Source organism: Triturus cristatus, chromosome 1_1 (genome assembly GCF_964204655.1).
Source record: "Triturus cristatus chromosome 1_1, aTriCri1.1, whole genome shotgun sequence".
In the NCBI taxonomy this organism is placed as follows: Eukaryota; Metazoa; Chordata; class Amphibia; order Caudata; family Salamandridae; genus Triturus; species Triturus cristatus.
In genome coordinates this window covers 122,548,739-122,567,963 of record NC_140579.1, presented here as the reverse complement: position 1 = coordinate 122,567,963, position 19,225 = coordinate 122,548,739, and the positions used below count along the sequence as shown (strand labels likewise).

Genomic DNA, 19,225 nt, shown 5'->3' with positions numbered 1-19,225 from the left:
GCAGGAGCTTACCTCAGCCCAGGACATTAAATGGGGTAGCCAAGCACTTGAGCTTCCACTCGTCAAAAGATGAACTGATGCTGCTATTCAACTTAAAGCACTATGCCTCGAAAGAGGGCTTAGAGCAGCAAATGGCCGTACTAGATCGGACCCCCTTGGGGCTAACACCTTTGATAATGGACGACATAGAAGCCGGATCGACTATCTATTGGTAGACGTAAGGCTCTGGTGGCGCCTAGAGGATATGAAGGTAGTGTGGCGTCTGGAAAGCGATCATAACCCCATCTGTTCAGATTTCTTGATAATAAACGAAGAGAGGGCTGTGAATCAAACAGAGGCCCTAACATCTCCCGATTTGGTAATCTCTAATGATAGGCACCATATAAAATGGAATAAGATTAGGGATTTTCCCTTGAAGCTGGCTGCCCTTAAAGCAGAGGTTATGGAGCATACGGCTTTTATTGAGCCTAGAGCTACCAGTGCCGAATGCCCGCAAATTATGATAGATTCCCACCTATCCCTCTTTGCCAAGTTAAAAACTTACTTTGTCCAAGCTTCCAGGAGTGGTAAGCAGGCGTCAAAATTTAACAAGGCCGGATGGTTTAACACCAACTGTAGGCTGGTCCACCACAAATTAATTGAAGTGCTTAAATCTAAAGATCACTCTGGGGTGAGAGACGCTAGGGACAACTACAGGCGAGTGCAAAGGGTGGCAAAGAGAGAATGGGACTATGAAAAGTGGCAGGAACTCAGAAGTGCTTGTGTAACCAAAGACTCTAAATTATTTTGGAATATTGTTAATTGGGATCGGGGAGGGTGTCCGGAACCGCCCCAAAATAATGTAGCGCAAACGCAGTGGCTTGACTTTTTTATACCCCAGTACGCTAGAGGCCCCATAGATGATGTTTCATTTTTGAATTCTTTTAAATTTTATCAAGGTATGGTGTTTTCCCCAAAGGACGTAGACATAGCACTTGATTGTGTGTCGGGTGGGAAGGCCCCCGGCATGGATGGTATTCCCGCTGATGTTTTTTAAGCGATAGACCAACTTGGTGCCAGTATATAGCTTTCCTAGCTAACGCTTTGGCCAACGGGTCCCCAGTTCCACCATCATGGAAGGGAGCCGAAATTATCCCCGTTTTTAAGAAGGGCGATAAATCTCTTCCTAGTAACTACAGGCCCATTAGTCTTATTGACTCTATACAGAAAGTAGTGGGCCGATTGGTGCTAAACAAAGTACAAGTGTGGGCTGAAGAAGAACATTTTTTGTCTCCGCTTCAGGCCGGGTTCCGTTCCTGTACTAGCACCATTGACCAGGTTTTCCGGTTTATTACCATCTACTGGAGAACCGTGGTCTTGGGCAAGGGGTCATTATATGTCGTCTTCGTAGACCTCAAGTCGGCTTTTGACTTAGTCCCCAGGGGAAAACTGTGGGGGGTGTTGGGGGAAATGGGGATGGAGCTGGAATTGTTAACCCTACTCATGCGCCTACATGAGGACAATTTTGCAAGGATCAGGTGGGGGTCACAGGGGGAGGTTACCGATCCCTTCCCTGTCGAGCGTGGTGTACGGCAAGGCTGTGTGCTGGCTCCCACCCTGTTTTCTTTGTACATCAACGGGGCGGTTGAATACCTCTCCCGGATACCATCTGACTCCCCCATCCTGGCGGGAACTCGTGTCCCGGTCCTCATGTTCGTGGACGATACGCTGATCGTCTCCAGGACCCCGAGTGGTTTACAGAGGGCTGTGAATGCTTTTAGTGACTTCTGTATAGAAAGAGGGCTTGAAATCAACACTTCTAAAATGAAGTTCTTGTCAATTAACCAGCACAAGTCTTTCAAGGGAAGGATTTTACTAAACAATGTGCCCCTTGAGCAGGTGAATGCTTTTACGTACTTAGGCATAACACTACAAAAGGACATGGGCTGGAAAAGTAATTTGAACCTCGCAACTTTAAAATTTCACCAGCATATAGGTGCTTTGACAAAGAAGCATAAAATGTCTCTTACAAAACCTGTCACCCCGGCCCTTGAAATTTATAACATTAAGGCGGTGAGTTCAGCACTATATGGAGCAGAACTGTGGGGATTCAATGACTTAAGATGTATAGTCCTGGCAGAGAACAAATTCCTACGTTGCCTCACAGGGGTCCCTCAAAGTACTCCGATGGTTCCTCTACGCCTAGATTTGGGCAGGAAAAATATAGAGGATATGGCAAAGCTACGCCCGCTTTTACACTGGAGGCGTTTATGGACTACACCGGAGGTTTCACATTTTGCCCAGGGCCTCAAAGATGTGATTGCTTTAGATCGCTTTCATAAAATAGGATGGCTCAAAGAAATTAGAACCATACTTACTAAGCTTGATTTGGTGTATCTCTGGGATAGCCCGGAGACCTCAGTTTTTCCAACTAAGATGGTTCTAAAGCAAAAATATTGGGAATTGGTTTTCTTAACATCTTTTCAATCTATTTCTGCCACTAGCTTATCAGGCCGGTTTTTGGATTTCAAATCCTGGCCTGTGTGTGAGAAGTACTGGGATCTTATCGAGAAGCCATTTGATAGGAAACTGTTCTTCCAATTTAGGATCGGTTCTCTTCCCATTACATTTTTTACATGTAAATGGGCTACTAGTACTAGTGGCAAGTGTCATAATTGCTTGACTTAGGATGAAACCATACCACATGTATTTTTTATTTGTCCGCTATATGCGGTACCGCGAGGCAAATGGCTGAGACCAATTTGTTTGTCCTTTGGTACACAGAGTTGTATCTCCGCTTTAAGAGTTCTAGGCTCCGATTGTAGTGCTTATATAGCTATTGCTGTCACTAAATTTTTAAGTTGGTTTTGGGCCATCCGCACACGCACTTTAAATTTTACTGTCACTGTCTAAATTCTAACAATTCTTACCATACCCATGCTCTGATAAGTGATGTTCTTCCTTTTCCTAACTGGGGAAATACACATACAAATGTTTTATACTGTTTTTATGATTTTTTTTTTAATTCATAATGGAGCTTTATAGAATTTAATAACTTTTTAAATTGTGCTAGTGTGAATTGTATTATTTATATAGTCTTGTCATGTTTGTTGTATCTTTTTGTGCTTTTATGACATATGTCGAAATAAAGCTTTATGAAATGAAAAAAATACATATGAGCACCAGCCAAATGTAAGTCCAAGGGGGAATTAAAAAATGTCTTTTGAACCAGGCCACAAAAATCGAAACTTTGGACGGGGCAATGGAAGTCATTGAATTAGTGTCAAAAGAGTATCGTGACTGGGTAACTGTGGTGGATTGTAAAACAGGCAATGGAACATCCGCAGGATAAGCATACTCAATATCTTCAGGTAGACCACCAGGTGTCGGTGGCAATAAAGGACCAGTAACTGTATGCATCTCGACGGCAACATCAGGCAAGGTATCAGAAGCTGGGGCCACAACAGAATTTCTCAGCATCGAAGGGCAAGAAACTGCCGGTGTCATACTAAGAAGAATCGGCCACTCGCTGTAGCTTGACATTGTCAATAGAGATGTACCTCTTATCCTTTCGACCAGGAAGTGGAGGTAAAATGACTGTACGTGTACCCTGTACTCCAAGCACCGGAACTGGTGCACGATAAGAGGGGCCAAACTCCATCTTGTTCTCCACCTTCTCACGGAATATATCACCAACTCGAGGTAGCCAGCCGACTACCGGAATCTGAAGCGCAGCATCAGATGTGGAGGGTACGTGTTCCTTCGCTAGACTGTCTCTGGCTTCTTGAAGATTCTGCACTACAGCACAGTGATCATCTACGTCAAAGGGTGCGGCCGACGCCGCCATGTCTAGACCATCAAGGTCCGGGACAAACATTCGTATGCCAAAGAGCATCATGTATGGGGTCCGCCCACCCAGAGACCTTCTAGGGAGATTATTAAGTGCACGTTGCACGTCATACAAGTGGGCTAGCCAGTTCCGGCCAGTACCTAAAACCCTGGCTGTCAAAGATTGCTTTAAGTCACGGTTCATTCGCTCCACTACACTATTACCCTCAGGTCAGTATGGAGACGAAAATTTGACTTGGACCCCCAAATTTCTCATGGCTTCTTTGTACGCCTTAGAGGCGAACGCAGGGCCCTGATCTGAATGAAAGGTACCACATGCAAAACTTCCAACAAAGACACGCAAATCCTTGATGACAGTACGGGCATCAGCACTCCTTTGTGGCCACACCCACAGAAAACGTGTGCACGAATCCACTGCAACCAAGATGTATTTGTACGCAGTATCAGAGGTAAATGGACCGCAATGATCTAAATAAACACAACCCAGTGGTTTATTAGATATGTACAACTGAGTTTGTGGTGGGCGCGCCGCAGTTGAAGGTTTTATCTGCTGGCAAATGTCACAATTAATAACATAAGCACGAGCTTGTTTATATAAACCCCACCACCAGTAACGTTGTTGTAACAGAGATACAGCAGCTGCCACGCCGGCATGCGCGGACGCCATGCCCCCGTGAGCAGCTAATATCAAAGATGGTCTACAGTCCGCGTTGGGAATCAATCTGTCACCAACGTCGTTAATCCTCACTAATGGGACGTTATCAGAACTTAAGCGATAATGGTAACGAGAAGGGAAACCTCTTGGATATTTTGTTCCCTTCTCTGTAGCAGAAATAGCTGCCAAGATGTTATCATCGATCTTACTTTTGGATCTTGTAACTGCTGCTACTATGTATGTCGCCACTGCTGTTTTTGCTGCCTCGTCAGCTAGGCTGTTGCCAACAGCATGGACACCAACCCGTTGGTGACCAAGAGTGTGAATTACATTCACGAGAGGCAGATGTTCTTTAAGTTCTGCCACTCGAACCCAAAGCGTTTTATGCTTAATCGTGCTACCTTTGGAATCATGGTAGTCATTCTGAGACCAAAAATGTAGATTGTCGTTGTAAGATTGGACACAATAAAATGAGTCACTCACTATGAGAGTAGTGACTCGGGGATCAGCAAACTCTAGCGCAAGCACCAGAGCACGAAGCTCCGCTAACTGTGCGGTACAATCACCCAATGACTGCGTATGCACGACATTGGATTGGTACACCACAATTCACTGAGGTCCTGGTTTCCTGTGCATAGTTCTGTGCATAAGCAGAATCCCTGCAACATGGCGCACCTAACGTTTGGTCTATTGATTTGAAACGCCTTAGTAGTGCTTATATTAGTCCACAACACCCTCACTCTGGTTTCCGGTTAACGGGAGTGACGGTTTAAACTACCTGTGTTTCGACTAATAGGTTCGTTCAAGCTTGATCATTAAAAAGGTTATTTTTACTGAACCTCAGTGCTACTGTTGATATCGTTGATACTCTTTAGTGTGTCCTTATGGCGGTTGAGATAGCCGCGCATAGTCGTACACCTCTGCGCCGTCATTAGACGACATATGGGGTGCCAGATGATGGGATGGCTGTTATTTTTGTGGTGAGCGCTGATGCGTCTTACCCATATGAGTTGTTTTACTCTTGGGTGACTTTTCCGGCGGTGGATGACGATGATACATTTCATTCCTTTACTCCCACGCAGCTACCTGCGGTCTATACCCCGTATAGGACACAAGAAATTCCTATCTCTGCCTAGCAGTATACCATTTGGTTTAATGGCACCCTTCCCCATGCGGTTGCACCGGCTAGAATGGGCCCGTTGTCTATTGCAGGGGCCACATGGCCGGTGCTGGCCGGCTTTACGCCTCATCCCCGCTATCTCACGGTGGCGGTGGCTGAGTTGCGGGTACTACACACAGCCCTGATTACAGTTCATAGGGCTTTGGTGCAGTACGTATCACGCAACGTGCAGGTGGGGGACAACCAACAGACCACCACGCGGTGGTTATTAGTCCTGTTATGGTTAATTCAGTAATGGGCAAGCGCCCCCAAAGTAAGGATGATTTTCCTTATTGGCTTGCTGAGAAATTTGACCAACTGGAGGCGGTTTTTCCGCATACAACTCCTGTGGAGAAACACAGGATTCTCACCATTAGTTTGCCGAAAGACTTAGTCCCAGATATGGCCGATTGCACAAACTGGGGTAAGGTCTTTGCCGCGACCTACTCGAAGTGCTTCGGCACTCCGTCTATGTCTGTACTACCCTCCGTTATCAAACGTGTTCAAGAGAATCACGGTGCGGAGGCTGCTGTTGAATTAGGAATGAGGCTTGTCGGAGTGTTCGATGTGGTGGCTTCCATGGTAAAGGGCAACCTCAAAGGCGATTCATGCAGTTCCAAGTAGCTAATAAGCTGGACAGCGTGGATGACCTCAACAAGCCCAAGGAGTTCGCTAAAATAATTGCGCAAGCCTATAGGCAGGTGGGCCGTAGTGCGTTGGGTTTTAAACCAGCCGTAGTAAAACCTGATATAGTACAGCAAACTAAGGTGAGCTCGTCAACTAAAGACGAACGCCCAATTTTTCCTAAACAAAGTTGGCGAGCAAAGAAACAGGGAAAACACAACAGAAACAGGGGTCTCGTCCTGCCTCGCCCGTGCAGTCGTCCAGCGAACGCACATATGATCTGCGCGATCGATCTCGTATTAAGTCACCTGATAGATTTCAGGTTTCTGAACAACGCTCTCCTCGTTCTTCACAGGAAACATCGGCTTCACAATCCGGTGGCGGAGACCGTGGGAAAGGAAGGGGTGCCCAAAGTCGTGAGCAACCCCGCCAGACTGACGGCAAAGGCAAGCAGGACGAGTCTGCACGTCAACGACCCCCTTTTCAGAAGAAGAAAGTTGCTGCGGTAACAGTGAGGTATGCCACAGATGGTGCGGACGCAGCTTCAGAACCTGACATGGGCACTAACGCTGCTCGACAGCGCGGCGGAAGTTACAGTAGTGCAACAAGCTCTGCGTCCATATCTGGTGGCGACAGCAACTGATACGTTCATAACTGTAGAAACTGCTGACACTAGAGTGGCTCCCCCTGACAGACTATATAATATAGTCCTTTTAATTGAAGGTGACATACAACGCACGATTAAAAGGATTTTTTGGGATCATCTGACCACTTCATATGATATTCTATTGGCAGAGGCAGATTGGCCCCCGGCTTTCGATTTAGATGCTCCTAGAGGGGAGGAGGTAATCCTCCCGTCCTTCGCGCACACAGTGCCAAAGGACCAAGCTAAAACGTTTGCCGAGGAGTGGGCTCTGGTGCTTGCACCTGCGCTGTATCGTAATCAGGTAGGCTGGGATAAATTGTCCCCCAGCCGTGAAATTCCGTTGCGGTCCACGCCCCAGCCACAACCCCAATATCCCATGCGTCGCGAAGCAAGGCCTCACGTCGTGGCTATCCTTGAACAATTGGAATATCAAGGTGTAATTGAAACATGTGTGTCACCGATGAATAATCCTTTATTCACTGTGATGAAGCCTGACGGGTCGTACCGCCTAGTTTTGGATTACCGGCATTTTAACTCTCATTGCCGGACATGCGCAGTACAGAATACCCACAGTTCAGCTCTCGTCGATAGTCTTGTGAGAAAACGGTTTAAAACCACACTTGACATTTCCAATGGCTTCTATAGCCATAACCTGTCCTCTCTTAGTAGTGAGTGGACGGCATTTACCTCGGGTGGCAAACAGAAACATTTCAAAAGATTGCCGATGGGCTAAAAAAACAGCCCTAGTGTCTTCGCCGCTCGCGTGGTCTCTCTGTTAGAGAGCATAGACCCTGATGCGTACTCGTATGTGGATGATATTTATCTCACAGACGACGAGTTGGGACCGCATCTCCATCGCGTTGATCGCATTATTGTTTTGTTTGCTGACTTCGGGTAAAAATTCAACTTTGCGAAGTCCCACATTGCGGAATAGACAGTGTTGTTCTTGGGATACGAACTCAACAATGAAGGTCGAGGATTGGCTCCACACTTCCTAGAGAAATGCGCATGCCTACGTGCCCCTACGACACTGAAGAAATTACAATCTCTGCTGGGCTTTCCGAATTTCTGTCGAACGTACATTCCTGATTATGCCCAGCGTATCAAGCCGCTTTATGCCTTGGTACAACCTACTTTTTCCAAATCATGTTGGCTGCCAGAGCATTCAGCAATATTGTAATTATTGCAAGCTGATCTTCTTGCTTCAAAATACTTACTGACGCAAGATAACCACACTAACCTGGTGATAAGAATTGTGCCAGGCGCAGTGGGTTTCACATACTTAACGTTCAATGAGGGCGACACCGTCCCCATTGCCTACAAATCACACTTGTACACTTCGGCTGAACTGCGATTTTCCGCTGTCGAGAAAGTTCTGACGGCAGTAGAGATGGCGATTCTGAAAGAGCGAGCGCTATCGCAAGGTAAACGCATGTTGGTGGTAACACCATATCCTGCCCTTGAGGCGGTGACGAAAGCAAGTGTACCTAATTCTAAGGCTTTGCATCCAAGGTGGATACAATGGGCCACTTCCTTGACATCGCCTGACGTCACATATATCTTTGATGCGGCTCTTCAGACTCAGTAGTTTTTACAGTATGAATTCGTTCATCCAGTTCCTGTCTGTGCGCCCGCTCGAGGATTACCATTGTGTTTTTTACACTGACGGTTCTGCGCAACCGTCTACTCGATCGAAGCATGCCTATTCAGCGGCCTGCGCAATTGTGGTCGGTACTTTCGTGAATGGTGAATTCCAATCCGATGTCGTGCATACGCACTCATTGGGTAATTGTACCTCCCAGTTAGCGGAGCTTCGCGCTCTGGTGCTTGCGCTAGAGTTTGCTGATCCCCGAGTCACTACTCTTATAGTGAGTGACTCATTTTATTGTGTCCAATCTTACAACGACAATCTACATTTTTGGTCTCAGAATGACTACCATGATTCCAAAGGTAGCACGATTAAGCATCAAACGCTTTGGGTTCGAGTGGCAGAACTTAAAGAACATCTGCCTCTCGTGAATGTAATTCACACTCTTGGTCACCAACGGGTTGGTGTCCATGCTGTCGCCAACAGCCTAGCTGACGAGGCAGCAAAAACAGCAGTGGTGACATACTTAGTAGCGGCAGTTACAAGATCCAAAAGTAAGATCGATGATGACATCTTGGCAGCTATTGCTGCTAAAGAGAAGGGAACAAAATATCCAAGAGGTTTCCCTTCTCATTACCATTATCGCTTAAGTCCTGATAACGTCCCATTAGTGGGGATTAACGACGTTGGTGACAGATTGATTCCCACCGCGGACTGCAGACTATCTTTGATATTAGCTGCTCACGAGGGCATGGCGTCCGCACATGCCGGCGTGGCAGCTACTGTATCTCTGTTACAACAACGTTACTGGTGGTGCGGTTTATATAAACAAGCTTGTGCTTATGTTCTTAATTGTCATAAACAATGTTGGAGGTAGGCTGTGAGCAGTCAAGCTGAGCCTGTAATGGATTAAACAATTAGAATGCTAATACTGCCCTAAAACTAAAAATTCCATATTATTCTGGAAAACACATTTTGAAGAGATGAAACAAAACGTGTCACAAAAATATATTTATTCTTTTGTGTGATTTAATCAATATTTTAGTTATCTAATTTATAGATTTTTTAACCTTCCTGTTGTCGAAGCAACTGGATTTAGAGAAATTGGTTTATACAATATTTACATCGCAACAATTAAACATTCACTACTGACATTTCATAAACAAGTCTCATGCATTTGAATCCATTCATACAGTCACACAGGCTTGTTCATTTACATATGACAATAATAGGACCACAGAGTGGATTGTTGAATCAACAATCCACTCTGTGGTCCTATTATTGTCAAAATCATTTTTTCTTTTTGTGTGTAAATGAACAAGCCTGTGTGACTGTATGAATGGATTCGAATGCATGAGACTTGTTTATGAAATGTCAGTAGTGAATGTTTAATTGTTGCGATGTAAATATTGTATAAACCAATTTCTCTAAATCCAGTTGCTTCGACAACAGGAAGGTTCAAAAATCTATAAATTAGATAACTAAAATATTGATTAAATCACACAAAAGAATAAATATATTTTTGTGACACGTTTTGTTTCATCTCTTCAAAATGTGTTTTCCAGAATAATATGGAATTTTTAGTTTTAGGGCAGTATTAGCATTCTAATTGTTTAATCTATGTTCTTAATTGTGACATTTGCCAGCAGATAAAACCTTCAACTGTGGCGCGCCCACCACAAACTCAGTTGTACATATCTAATAAACCACTGGGTTGTGTTTATTTAGATCATTGCGGTCTTTGACAGCCAGGGTTTTAGGTACTGGCCGGAACTGGCTAGCCCACTTGTATGACGTGCAACGTGAACTTAATAATCTCCCTAGAAGGTCTCTGCGTGGGCGGACCCCATACATGATGCTGTTTGGCATACGAATGTTTGTCCCGGACCTTGATGGTCTAGACATGGCGGCGTCAGCCGCACCCTTTGACGTAGATGATCACTGTGCTGTATTGCAGAATCTTCAAGAAGCCAGAGACAGTCTAGCGAAGGAACACGTACCCTCCACATCTGATGCTGCGCTTCAGATTCCGGTAGTCGGCTGGCTACCTCGAGTTGGTGATCTGGTCCGTGAGAAGGTGTAGAACAAGAAGGAGTTCGGCCCCTCTTATCGTGCACCAGTTCCGGTGCTTGGAGTACAGGGTACACGTACAGTCATGTTACCTCCACTTCCTGGTCGAAAGGATAACAGGTACATCTCTATTGACAATGTCAAGCTACAGCGAGTGGCCGATTCTTCTTAGTATGACACCGGCAGTTTCTTGCCCTTCGATGCTGAGAAATTCCGTTGTGGCCCCAACTTCTGACACCTTGCCTGATGTTGCCGTCGAGATGCATACAGTTACTGGTCCTTTATTGCCACCGACATCTGGTGGTCTACCTGAAGATATTGAGTATGCTTATCCTGCGGATGTTCCATTACCTGTTTTACAATCCACCACAGTTACCCAGTCACGATACTCTTTTGACACTAATTCAACGACTTCCATTGCCCCGTCCAAAGATTCGATTTTTGTGGCCTGGTTCAAAATACATTTTTTAATTCCCCCTTGGACCTACATTTGGCTGGTGCTCATATGTATTTTTTGTTTATGTCCTTTGGCTTTGTGGTAGTGTTTTTTAGACTTATCAATGGACACTACCTGAAAGAAAGATCTACAATTCGACTCATTGATGGAACGTTGGCCCCCCACTCCTCATCACATATCATGAAAAGGGACCAGACTTTTGTGAACATTACTGACTGGCCTGTACGTGATGGGATCGCTTGGGATGCTGTAAAATTTCAAATTCATGGCCCCACTGAAGTAATTAATGTGCCAAATGTATTTCGTGTTTCTATGGGTGATGTAGTCAAGCAGAACATCCACTCAGATGATTGCGATGTACAAGCAATAGAAGCACTGTTTTCTGATTTGAAATATTATGCTGCATTTAATGCTGAAGATTTGTATTTAGATACTGCTAATTATGATGAGCAATTCTACTATCAACGTTATGGCACGCATTTCCTACACAAAGCAAATACGTTTAGAAATGTTGTAAATTATACACAATGGGAACACTGTCCCACCCCGAGGCTGGGCAGCTCCACCACGTTAGTGGACAAATTCACATATTTTTCTGATTTCAGTGTATCGAACCCGGCCTCCTTTTATTTTAAGGTTGCGGCTGAGTCTGCATCTAAGGTTAGACTGACACACACCAAATTGTTGTATTCCAAGTCCTTTATGGACAAGTTGGCAATTGGAGGATATGATCTGTGGAAAGCTACTATCGATCTTAAGTCGGTTTGGGGTTCTAAACCGTGGCAGGTACAGGGAACAGAAGCTTTGCATCATGCCTGCCTCATCTAGAACCACATGTTATTTTTAAATTCGTCAATTTTTCAGACCACCTGTTTTGGATTGGCTACTTCTAAAAAATTAAATTCTCTCTCCACTCCGGGTCTGGGTGCTTATCCTAATTGGGGTAATCATACGGATCTGTCCCTTGCTACGTAGCAGTCATACATTTCCAACACATCCTTCAATATTTCTGAATTGAATCCGGAAGTTGGTTGGTTAGTGTGGCAAACAAGCTCAGATTTCTGTCAACATCAGTTTCTGGAATTAGCACCGGGGTATACACAAGTTCGTGTAGACCCCCGTTTTGAGTCTTCTCACACTGTCACTACCTACTCAGTAGGGAAGTTATGCCAATCTTGGCTGCAACATTCCACCTTATCATCTGTTAAACTTCATTTATCACAATTAAACGACAAAATAGATTTGAATGATTTTGTTAAGGGTCCTGCGGTTGGCAGGTCCAAAAGATGGGTATATGCTATTTACAACGAAGTTTGGAAGCTATCACAGATTGAGGCTGCATCCAGATTACGAGCTATTGATCAAGCCAATATGGAAAAGGTATTGGCTGTAATAGATAATAGCATTAACACCCTGTCTTCCAGAATTTATAACTTAGATAATATTGTTTCATCTGTGGTAGACATTGTGCAAGATGATTTGTCTGTTTTGTATCATGGTCAGAATCAATTGCGTTCCATTATGCAGTCTGCATGGACATTGCAAATGTTAAAGGCTGGGAAAGTCCCTTGGGATTACATGAATACTTCATCTTTGTTCCTCCCTTTTAATTTAACTGCGAAACAACAATTTATGTCCATGAAAGATGCGACATATTCATTGCTGCACATTGAAAAGTTAGAAACTTTACCTTTCTCTGTTGCCGAATTAAACTCCGCTGTGTGGCTTATCCACGGGTTGCTAACGTTACCATTCCCCCTGTTTAAGTTCAGTTCGTGCATGAAACATTATGCCCTTGGCAGATATGAAAAACTTGGTACTGCCTTCCTGCACGAAGTTTGGTCACTCCCATTCACGTATAGATGTGTGAGGGACGGAAAAGAGGTATACTTAAAAGGTGAAGAGTGCACTTCCACTCCGGATCACTCTGTAGTGTGTAGGCACATTCAATTGCATGGCGAATGTAATGTGCACGCTCCTAATTTAGCTTGCGTCCTGAAAGGGATCCCTGTGCCAGTTATAACACCGTCTTTTACGCTGCTTTCTAACGGTAGTAATTTGCTGTTAAATAATGAAGCTTGCTGTGGGATGTTAGTGGGAATTCCCTACATAGTGACTGTATCACAGTGGGTAGTTTAATATAATAACGTCCTTTTCCCACCCCCGCATGGACGGCTCGATGTATCCATCTGGCCTTCCATTCCAACCTTGAAAGCAGAGTTCAATAAGATGAGCAGAATAAGGGCTCTATTGTCTCAAAAAGAAGTCACGTTGACTTCGTCCAGGGAAACATTTGTCCTTCACGTGGCAAATACGCGCACAGAGGTGCAAGCGCTTTTGAATACTGATCTCCCACTTCATTTTGGGGCCCTGATTCAGACTATCGTTAATGCCTCGTCAACAAGTGGCCTGGCTAATTTTTTTTAAATTGTGGGCTCCGGCCTTGTGACCTCCTTTCAAACTATTTTTGGTGTGATCCCGGCATTTTTTCATTCTATTTTTTCCAGCGTCTTCGGAGGTCTCCCTTTGCTGCTCGCCCTCGTAGCTGGGGTGCTTTTGTTGATCTGCGTACTACGCTATGGATGCACAACTTGCGTCACACGACAGCAGGTCCCGGCTGCTCCATCTTCGTAACCGGATGCTTGAATACTATGGCACTTTACCACTGGCGACCTTAAGCATAGCCTATGGATTGTCCTTCCGGTTTCCCTACTTTACTTGTGTGCAGCCTGTCTTTCATTGCCTAGATTGTCCATTTCAATGTGCTCTGGATTTGTGCCTGTCGAACTCGGTGTCTCCTGCCCTGGATTATGATCGGCTATTGAGCCCCTTAGTGGCTCATGAGTTGGACTGTTCTGGCGTCAGGATTATGGCCTGTGGAGCAGCACATGGAGTCCTTGGGAATTGGGACATCGGAACGGCTGCAGCTGAAATCTTAGCGAGAAGTTATCCTGAAGAACACACCAGTTGTCCTCGAATGGTGCTGGAGGCTCCGGTTGTCGAGGAACATGTCTGTTCCTTCCCCGTGCTGAACTGGATGGCAGATAACTTTGCAGAACGTTCCAATGATTTCCTCTTGGAAGCTGTTGCAACTTATTGTGCTTATACATTGATGTATTGACTTTTTTGCACCTTTATTTCGTCATACGTCCTTCAATAATGTTTTTTTTCCTTTAAATGGTTTTTTTCAATCCTTTTTATTTTTTTCTTTGTTTTTTCTCTTCGAACTTTTTCACTTACCTTATATGGACTTACAGTTCATGCCCTTGGTTCCGTTCTATCAAACTTGAACTCTGCGTTCTTGCTAGTGCGCCCCTACTGGTTAGTGATCCGATCAAGGGGGGGTGTAGTGAAGATTGCTATCTATATACGTACAATGCTAAGTTAGCACAACCGCGTTAGGTGTTAGAAAGCCATCTTGCCACTTTTGCTGCTTTTGCACACGATACTGTAGTCACATGTTATTAATTGAGAAATGCTTGCTCGACTTTGCTTCACATGAGAACTGTCTGTTGTTCACATCCCAAACAGTGAGCAGCAACCTTGGTCTGAACATCGTGTAAAGAAACAGTCTGGGTCGCTAGACGGTGCATGTTGTTGGGTTCAGGTTGATCGGCCCACTATTTAGCCATAACACGCACGCAGCTGCAAATACCTGAAAGTCGGGTGCTTTTAATATTGCAGTGTTGCATGTTTTTCATTACATTCGGAAGAAGAGCTTTCCCAGGAGCAGAGTCTAGCTAATCCTGTGATGTGATCTCACTGAGCTGATCTTTACGGTATGGGGTTCCCCATTCAAGCCTAGAGACCTTTTATTAGTCTAATAATAATAATATTAGTTTATTAGCGAAAGGAAGGTGGCTGATATCCACTGTCATTTTAGTATGATTACTCCTTTCATTAGCTATGGTATTGTAACTATGCTGATGGTTTTGATCTTAATCATTTGTCTGCTTATGTTAGCCAAAGTACTGCATCTTAGGACACAAGGTTTATAAAATAAACTCTTTAAACTTTACCGTGTCTCTGTTTATTCTGTTGTGGACTGATATGAGAATAATTACGAACAGGTATTTCTGATTCCCACCATTCCTGAGAATACCCTAAGTCGCTTGTTCTGGGTTGTCTATACATTGGGACCGCCAAGATAAAACTTGGATAACGAATGGGACACTGATGCTGGTCGGATAAGGGGTTCTGGGTTCTGAGGTGAGTTTTTGGTACACCACAATTCACTGAGGTCCTGGTTTCCTGTGCATAGTTCTGTGCATAAGCAGAATCCCTGCAACAGTAGGACCATCAACAGACGAGTTAAGTGAATGGTTGAGAAGCTTGCAAAGGAAAGACAAAGAATTCCAATCAATTGATGTGGCCAAGTTACGAATGGTATTGGAAGAATTAATCGTAGGGACTATCCCGACAGAAAAATTGAAAACCTATAAGGATAAAGAATTATTGTTTTTGTGCAAGAGTGTGACCTGGAGAGCGAAAAATTTGCATGAAAGGTTAGAAGAAGTAGCAAATGAAATCGGTATTGATATTGAAAAGGTAAAAGCCTTACAGAAACCATATTGAGTAGAATTCACTGAAAAGGACATTGAGAATATGAACACCACAGGACGAATAGGTCAAATTAAGGACATAATCATTTTGCTAAGAAAATGGGGATACGTGGATAAATGGAGAAGCAGGTGGTATAGAAAACGAGATGATGCCTCAGATAAGACATTTTCAGCCTTTCCTGTAAGAGAAAAGGAGAAGGTAGTAACAGAGTGCCCTATGAGAGAGATTCCAGGAGGAGGATATGTACATGTCCCATGGACGAGACAGGATATTTTGTCTTTTACAAATGATTTCCCTCGACTACGCGAAAAGCCCGTCGAGTGGTACAGGCAGGTAGACAGATTTGTGAAATTGTCTAAAGTACTATGGATTGATTTAAATAGCCTATTTGACATAATTGTACCAGCAGATCTATGGTCAGAGTGCAAGCTGATGATAAATTGGCCAACCAAGGAATATCCTAGGGATCCTAAAACAGGAGCACCAGACCCCGAGGTAATGAAGAAATATGAGCAGGTTATGGTATTTCTGAAAAATAAAGTGCCCCCTAAAGAGACAGACTGGGTAAAAATTGATCGAACACACCAAGAAAGTAAAGAGTCAGTACATGCATATTACGAGAGGCTAATACAAGCTTTTAAGCAGTCTAGCGGAGATGAGAATCTGAGTGAAAAGGATTTGAGCCATTTTGTATACAGATTTGTATATGGTCTACGACCAGAAATTGGTGAGATGATTAAACAGCATACTGTAGATTGGCAAAACAAGACAATAGATGAAGTATTGAGACATGCTAAATACTTCAGTGATGAAATTGAAGCAAAACAGCGGAAGTTAAAGGAGAAGGCAATGTGGGCACAGGTAAAGGTAGCAGAGAGACAGGAAGCACAATTGGTGGAACAAGCAGGGACAAAGCCAAAATTTAGTAATGGGAAGTACAAAGGGAATATCAAAGAAGCTAAAAAGAAGTTCCCGTGTCATAATTGCGGCAGGATAGGGCATTGGAAATCCGAGCACTAACAATGAAAATTCATCATTGAACCCACAGGTGCAGCATGAGGTGAGTGGTCAACTGCAGCAACAGCAGCAAGTTGTTCCCCCACAGAATCAGGTGCCAAAACCGCCTTTACCACAGAGCAGAAACACACAGAAGTATAGTAGAGAATCGGGATTCTACAATGAAGAACAGGTAAATAAGCCGCCACGCGCTAGCGCTGTCTCGCAGTATTGGCTGCAACGCGATGAGAGTGACGTAGAAGAGGGCTATTGACGGTGCCGAAGGGAGGAAGAAGAGTGCGTACTTGGCGCAACTCTAGAAGTAGACCAGACAGGACCTTTTGCAGATGGGAGGGTTAATGATGAAAATATTACTTTCCTAGTGGATACTGGTGCTACTCGATCAACTGTTAGGTCAGCTGATGTTAAGAATCTTCCTCTCTCGGATGAAACGATCCAAGTAGTTGGTGTGTCCAACAGACAGATTAAGACATACCTTACAGAACCAGTGAAAGTTAGCATAGGGAAATTTTCAGAAATGCACCGCTTTGTGGTGTGTGACTCCAGTCCTGTGAATTTATTAGGTAGGGACCTGTTGTGCAAAATGAATTACACTATTTTTTGTACACCGTATGGAATAGCTTTTGAAACACCAGATGATGATGTTTTGTACAAGATGACCCTAGCTAACAGAGAAAGTGAAGTTACTGAAACATATGCTGTATTCAACCCAGACGAATTACCTAAAGAACTGAGAAAATCTGTAAAAGCAGAAGTTTGGGATTTCACTGGAGAAGATGTAGGACTAATGAGAAATGTAGATCCAGTCAAAATAACTGTAAAAGAAGGAGTAACATATCCAAATGTTCCACAGTACAGACTGACACCTGAAATAATTGAAGGTGTAACTCCTGTGATAGAGAAAATGATCAGGCAAGGAATTTTGAGAGAAATCATGAGTAGTCCATGTAATTCACCGATAATGGGACTGAAAAAGCCTAATGTGAAATTCAGAATAGTGCAAGATCTGAGAAAAGTGAATAAAATCGGGGTATCATGTTGTCCCATTGTACCAAATCCATCAGTGATTTTATATCAGATTCCCCATGATGCAGAATGGTACACGGTGATTGATCTGTGTCATGCTTTCTTTTCCATCCCATTGCATCACGACAGTCAGCAAATTTTTGCATTTCGTTTTGGTGAGCGTATTTTGGCATGGTGCCGAATCCCACAGGGGTATACAGAAAGCTCCTCAATATTCAATCAGTTATTAAAGAAGTCTTTGGAGAGTTTAGAAATGCCAGAAAGCCTTGTATTGGTCCAATATATTGATGACCTCTTAGTAGCGTCAAAAACACGTGAAGCCTGTGAGGTAGATACAATAGCCTTGCTGAATCATTTGGCTGATGGAGGACTTAAAGTGTCACCAGCAAAATTACAGTGTTGCAAGAAGGAAGTACAGTATCTGGGACACAACATTGAGAAAGGACTAAGGAAAATAACAATAGATAGAATTAGAATAATAAAAGGAATGAGAGCTCCCATGACTCAAAGAGAAGTGAGAATGTTTTTGGGAATGGTTGGATACTGTCGTCAGTGGATAGGTAACTTTTCCTTGATCGCAAAGCCTTTGGTGAGATTAACGAGAAGTGATGTGAAAGATCCCCTTGAACTAAAGAAAGAAGAATTTGCAGCATTTAGACAATTGAGAGATGGTTTGTGTGAAGCACCTGCATTAGGTATGCCAGACTATGAGAAAGAATTTGAGTTGTATTGCAGTGAGAGAAATGGATGTGCACTTTCTGTGTTGACCCAGAAGCATGGAAAAATGAGAAGACCAATTGCATATTTTTCATCAATGCTAGATCCAGTAGCTGTAGGTTTACCTGAATGTTTGAAAGCGGTGGCTGCAACATGTCGAAGTTTGGAGCAGAGTGAAGGAATTGTGATGGGATATCCTTTGAAAGTGTTTGTACCCCATTATGTAGCAATTCTGTTGACAAGGAGTCGTACTCAGTATATGACACACAGTCGGCTGACTAAGTATGAAAAGGTTATATTGGGTGCCACTAATGTGAGTCTTGCAAGATGTGTGAATGTGAATCCTGCAACTTTGTTGCCTGATGCTGAGATTGTGGAAGTAAGAGATTAAGTGGATCATGATTGTCTGGATGTACTTGATTTTTGTACAAAACCACGACCAGACATAAAAGATGTACCTTTGCCGGAAAGTGATTTTGTGATGTTCGTTGATGAGTCATGTTTGAGAACAGATGAAGGAGTGCTGAGTGCAGCGTATGCAGTATGCACGGTCGCAGCAGTAATAGAAGCATCATATCTGAAAGGAGTGAAATCAGCCCAGGTAGCAAAACTTGTGGCTTTGACTAGAGCATGCAAGATTGGGAAGAGTGTGAGAGTGACTGTGATAACTGACAGCCAGTATGGCTTTGGAGTCGTTCAAGACTTCGGCCAACTATGGCTACAAAGAGGTCTCCTGACCTCGAGTGGAACTCCCATTAAGAATGCAGAAGTGGTTGGGAAGTTGTTTGAGGCGATACAGCTGCCTAAACAATTGGCTGTTGTAAAATGTGCTGCACATAGTCAAGATGGTGATTACATTGCCACTGGGAATAGGT

At 43.8% G+C, this 19,225-nt stretch overlaps 1 protein-coding gene across 1 annotated transcript in view; it reads left to right on the top strand.

Moving 5' to 3' along the window:
• Positions 1 to 16,758: 16,758 nt before the first annotated feature.
• Positions 16,759 to 19,225, top strand: part of LOC146869738 (uncharacterized) — a 78,438-nt gene continuing 75,971 nt past the window's right edge. The window contains exon 1 of the mRNA XM_085613898.1: positions 16,759 to 16,779. The gene's annotated coding sequence lies outside the window, so the exon portion shown is untranslated. The remainder of the gene's footprint in view (positions 16,780 to 19,225) is intronic.